The 6,117-nt window shown below is 45.5% G+C and overlaps 1 protein-coding gene across 1 annotated transcript in view; it reads right to left on the bottom strand.

Moving 5' to 3' along the window:
* The window catches only part of VKORC1 (vitamin K epoxide reductase complex subunit 1), a 502,856-nt gene that overhangs the window by 446,539 nt on the left and 50,200 nt on the right, over positions 1-6,117 (bottom strand). The window lies entirely within an intron of this gene.

The raw sequence follows: 6,117 nt of genomic DNA, 5'->3' as shown, positions 1-6,117 counted from the left end.
AGGCGCCGCGCGGGAGTCCCCAGCTTAGTTAGGAAACTGACGGTTGCTCTTACTGGCCTACGCGCCGCTTCCGACGCCCAGGCACCGGCCCGGCCCTGTTGCTTTGTAGCATTCTGCAGCTGGGCGGCAGGCGACGTGGGCCTCCGCTAGTTGTGTTGGAGACGCGGTTCGTCCACAGAAGTTTTAGCTGTTTGACTTTGGGCAAGTCAGTGGCCCTCTCTGGGCCTTAGGTGCCTTTTTTGCTGTGAGGCCGGCGACTGTATTTTTAACCCTGATTTTATCCCTAGATCTACCCAACACATAGTAGGTTCTCAAAAGATATTTATAAGTGAATGAATGCATCATGAGAAGAAATTGGACCAGATGAGGCCCTGTGAAGCTGCTTGGGTTTTTGTTGTTGTTGTTGTTGTTGTTCTCTTTTTTTTTTTCTCTCTCTCTTCTGAGTGTCCCTGGCCTGAACTAGAAATTATCCATCCTTTGGCCTTCTGCGAGACTGCAGGAACATTACTTTTGAAGGATGCTAAGGAATTCGAGGGATGAAAAAAATCAAGGGATTGCAATGATGTCACAAAACACGGAAACAAGGCGGGAAGTTCCTGTGTATTTTTGGGGAGGGAGAGTCCATGAAATTGGGGGGAGTCCAAAGAGGGAGTGTTTCTGTCCTTGAACTCACCTTTTCGTCTTTGCATTTCTCTTCTTCTCCTTCCCATCTAGCGCAGCATATTCATTTCAAAGCATAAATTTGCCAACAAAGCATCCTCTTTTTATCAGAAAATAAAAAATCCTGGTTTCTTAGCCTGGCATTCTTGGACCTGCACAGTTTGATCCCAACGACAACTCCTTACTTGAAACTTCAGATTCTCCCAAACTGTCACATTCCTCGTGGACTTAACCCTGGAGGGCCCTTCTACCCCACTTCGCATTGTCTCACACTAACACAGTCTCTCTCAGACTGAGATGAACACTTCTTTTTTTTAAATTTCGGGTTTCAAAATGCAAATGGCCTAGTCACAACATTTCTGTAACGTCTAAATTCAGGTACTGGTTTGAATAGCGGACAAAAATAAAACAAGGTTTGAAGACTAAGTACTCTTTAAAAACATATTTATTTAAATAGAGATAGGGCCTCCCTATTTTCCCCAGGCTGCTGTCAAACTCCTGGCCTCAAAAGTGATCCTCGGGCTGGGCGTGGTGGCTCACACCTGTAATTCCAGCACTTTGGGAGGCCGAGGCAGGTGGATCACTTGAGGTCAGGAGTTCAAGACCAGCCTGGCCAACATGGTGAAACCCCATCTCTACTAAAAATAAATACAAAAATTAACTGGGCATGGGGCTGGTGTGCCCATAATCCCAGCTACCTAGGAGGCCGAGGCAAGAAAATCGCTTGATTTTGTCATTGACTCTGTGTTTGTTATCTTTTTTTACCAATGGTTTGCCAGTTTCTTCTACAAATATCTGTTGCTACCTATTATGTGCTCATTGGGATAGTGAGCAAAAACAAACATGGGTCTTGGTCTTCTGGAACTTATATTAGGGAAGGATATTGATCAAATCATACAAATAAATGCAAAGTTGGCACTATTTCAATTGCTGTAGGGGGTACATGCTATTTAATATGAGGGCTTTTAGAAGGAGAATTGAACTAATCAATGGAATCAAGGGAAACTTTTTTTTCTTTTTTTGAGACAGAGTCTCCCTCTGTCACCCAGGCTGGAGTGCTGTGGCGCAGTCTTGGCTCACTACAACCTCCGCCTCCTGGGTTCAACTGATTCACCTGCCTCACCCTCCCGAGTAGCTGGGATTACAAGGCTGCACCACCACACCCAGCTAATTTTTGTATTTTTAGTAGAGACGGGGTTTTGCCATGTTGGCCAGGCTGGTCTTGAACTCCCAGCCTCAACTCATCTGCCCACCTCGCCTCCCAAAGTGCTGGGATTACAGGCATGAGCCACTATGCCTGGCCAAGGGAAACTTTTTAAGAAAAATTTAAGATGGGGTCTCTCTGTGTTGCCCAGGCCTCCCGTCTCGGTTTCCCAAAATGCTAGGATTATAGGCATAAGCCACTGAGGCCAGTTGGGAAACTTTTTTTTTGAGGAAGCGTGTATTTAGCTGAGATCTAGAGTAAGAGTTAACTTGATTATGATGGGAAAATAATTTTCTGGAAAGAAGGAGCAGCCCATCCTGAGTGGGGAGGGAGCATGGTACCTAACATCCAACAAAGACCAGTGCGGCAGAAGTCTAGAGCACAAGGGGCATGGGGAAAGGGCTGCTAGGGAGTTAGGGGCCAAACTACAGGACATTGTAGGCCAAGCTCTTCTTCATCCTTAGGGTTAAGATTTATTTTTTATTCCATCTATCTATCTATCTATCTATCTATCTATCTATCTATCTATGAATGAATGAATGAATGAATGAATGAATGAGACAGGGTCTTCCTCTGTCACCCAGGCTGGAGTGCAGTGGTACAATAATAGCTCCACCGCAGCCTCAAACTCCTGGGCTCAAGTGATCCTCTTGCCTCAGCCTCCCAAGTAGCTGGGACTACAGGCATGCACCACCATGCCTGGCTAACTTTTAAAATTTTCTGTAGAGATGGGATCTCACTGTGTTACCCAAGCTGGTCTCGAACTCCTGGCCTCAAGCGATCCTCCTACCTTGGCCTCCCAAGGCTCTTGAGATTAAAGAATATACTGGTATATATTGGAGGGCATTGTAGAGAGGTAGTTGAATAAATTTATTTATTTTTTTTAAAAGACAGGTTCTCTGTCACCCAGAGAGTGCAGTGGTGCGATCACACTACAGTCTCACTACAGCCTCAACTTCCAGGGTTCAAGCGATCCGCCTTAGCCTCCAGAGTAGCTGGCACCACAAGCATGTGCCACCATGGCTAGCTAATTTTTGTATTTTATTTTTGTAGAGGCAGTGTTTTTCTATGCTGCCTAGGCTGGTCTCAGACTCCTGGGCTCAAGTGATCCGCCCACCTCAGCTTCCCAAAGTGCTGGGCTTATAGGCATGAGCCACCGTGCTTGGCAGAAATTTAATGTTTAATTCTTATTTTCCATTTAGCTTATAACACTGTCAATAAATTATCTTTTCAAAATAATTTTGAATTTCCTGGTACAGTGAAAGATAGAAGGGCTACAAGCATTGTGTTATATTTGAAAGGTTAGCTTCTGTGAGTGGATAGGACTCTGGGGCAAACATCTTTGAATGAATTCCATCAGAGGGCCTTGCTGTGAATGTAGGTTCTGTCCAGGATTGTAGCTGTGAGATCTTGGGCAAGTTACATATCTCTCTGTCTTTCAGTTTCTTCTTCTGAAAGACGAAATGGAAATGGTAAAATGGAAATAATACTAGTACCTACCACACAAAGTTAGAACGAGAATTAACAGTCATGTCATGGCTGGGTGCGGTGGCTCATACCTGTAATCCCAGCACCTTGGGAGGCCGAGGTGGGCGGATCACGAGGTCAAGAGATCAAGACCATCTTGGCCAACATGGTGAAACCCCATCTCTACTAAAAGTACAAAAATTAGCCAGGTGTGGTGGTGGGCGCCTGTAGTTCCAGCTACTCGGGAGGCTGAGGCAGGAGAATTGCTTGAACCTGGGAGGCGGAGGTTGCAGTGAGCCGAGATTGCACCACTGCACTGCAGCCTGGGCAACAGAACAAGACTCTGTCGCCAAAAAAAAAAAAAAAAAAAAAAAAAAAAAAAAGTCATATCGTATGTGCAAAACTCTTAAAGTATTTAGCACATAGTACATACTGTTTAAGTGTTGGTTCTTATTTGCAGATAATATCAAGTGTTCAAATGTGAGGCGTTTGGCTCCATGTGAGGCAGGTGGCCTTCATGACTAGTGTCACTATATAATTTATTGTGCAAACCAGGACTTTTGAGAGGGTCATTAAAGGAAGCACTGGTAATAATTGTGTTGGGAAAACAGGTCTGCAGTGGAGCTGTTTCGGGCAAACGGGAATATACGGTCACATTAATTATGAACCCACCGCAGCTCTACTGATCACCGTTGTCCACCTTGACCTCTCCCTACTCAGAGACCATGACAGCCCTGTTTGTTGTAGCATTTACTTAGCCCTTAGCCTATGCTGTCTGGAGCCAGTTTGCATTTGCTTTTGTTAGGTATCGATGTACTGTCTTCCCAAGTGGACTGTAAGTGCCTGAGGGCAAGGACCCCATCATACACTTCCCTGTGACCCGAGTGTGCAGATAGGTGGCTTGACAAAGGGATGAGTGATAGTTCCCCTTTCTCTGGGGCTGAAAGCCACCGTCACTACTTGAGACCATCATTACAACAGTTAGTACTGTTACTACTTGAGACCTTCACTACGATATTACTACTGTTACTACTTGAGACCTTCACTATGACAGTTATGACAGTTACTACTGTACTACTGTTACTACTTGAGAACATCACTATGACAGTTACTATTGTTACTATTTGAGACCGTCATTACAGCAGTTACTGCCACTACTCCTTGAGACCCTCATTACAAGACTGAATGAAGGGATGAAGGTAGAAAATGAAAACTTAAAGAAAAAGAAACTGTTTTAAAGGAAGGGTCCCGGGGAAGAAGAAGAGAGCTCCCTGCTTCTAGTGAGCAGCCCTTGAGCTTCCACAGCCCTTCGTATTTATTGGGTAGCAAGAGCAGGGAGGAGGAGGTAATGATCAGTTGGCTGCTTAACTGATAACAGGTTCATATTATTATTAACAGGCTTCAGATGTACCTAATTTGCAAGAAACACTGTGCTTGGGGCATGACTGCCCTCAGCGTTCCTTCTGGGTGGCAGATGCAGTTTGTCAGTTTGCCAACATTCTGCATTTATAAGAAACCGTTTGTTGTTTACTCATATAGCCTCCAGTGGTATACTGAGTTGATCATGACCCTCATTCTTTCGGCCTGTAACATTTCTCTACCTCATGAGGTCTCTTGAGGGCCTGCACCTAAATCCTATCATTTGACAGTACAGTTGTCTCTTGTTATAGTTGGGGAATTGGTTCCCGGACCCTGGAGTATACTAAAACCTGCACACACTCATCTTGCTGTTGGCTCTGCATATATGTGGCTTTTGCATCCCTCCGTTACTGTATTTGCTTTTTTTAATTTTTAAGACAGAGTTTCGCTCTTGTTGCCCAGGCTGGTGAGCAGTGGCAAAATCTCGGCTCACTGCAACCTCTGCCTCCTGAGTTCAAGTGATTCTCCTACCTCAGCCTCCCAAGTAGCTAGGATTACGGGCATGTACCACCATGCCTGGCTAATTTTTGTATTTTTAGTACAGACCGAGTTTCACCATGTTGGTTAGGCTGGTCTCAAACTCCTGACCTCACATGATCCACTCGCCTTGGCCTCCCAAAGTCCTGAGATTATAGGTGTGAGCCACTGCATCTGGCCTGCTGTATTTTCTTTCTTTCCTTTTCCTTTTGTTATTTAACTGAATAAGTAAAAATGTTGGTATCCTTTCTTTTCTTCTTGCTCTGTTCTCCCCTCCCTCCCTCCCTCCCTTCTTTTCCTTTCCTCCCTCCCTCCCTTCCTTCCTTTCCCCCTTCCCTTCCTTCTTCCTTTCCTTCCTCCTTCCCTCCCTTCCTCCCTTCCTCCCTTCTTCCTTTCTTCTTTCTGGAGATAGTGTTTCACTCTGTCACCCAGGCTGGGTGCAGGGGTGTGATCATGGCTCACTGCAGCCTTGACCTCCTGGGCTCAAGTGATCCTACCATCTCACCTCCTGAGTAGCTGGAATTACAGGTGCATGCTACCACTTCCAGCCATTATTGTATTTTTGATCTGTATTTGGTTGAAAGAAATCCACATTATAAGTGGACCTGCCCAGTTCAAACCCGTGTTTTCAAAGATCACCGGTATATCAAGCACGGGGCAGAATACTCCAAGCTCTCAGCCCCTTGACTTTCCCCTAGTTGATTTCCCCTCTTCCATTACTGCCTCCTGCAGTCCCTCTCCACACAGCTTCCAACTTCCTGGTTTACAACCTCTCAGTGGGCTGGGCACAGTGGCTCACGCTTGTAATCCCCACACTTTGAGAGGCCGAGGTGAGTGGATCACTTGAGGTCAGGAGTTTGAGTCCAGCCTGGCCAACATGGTGAAACCCC

Source organism: Macaca thibetana, chromosome 20, assembly GCF_024542745.1.
Source record: "Macaca thibetana thibetana isolate TM-01 chromosome 20, ASM2454274v1, whole genome shotgun sequence".
Classification (NCBI taxonomy): Eukaryota; Metazoa; Chordata; class Mammalia; order Primates; family Cercopithecidae; genus Macaca; species Macaca thibetana.
Note: the sequence above shows the minus strand (reverse complement) of the source record. Positions and strands in the feature narration are given on the sequence as shown.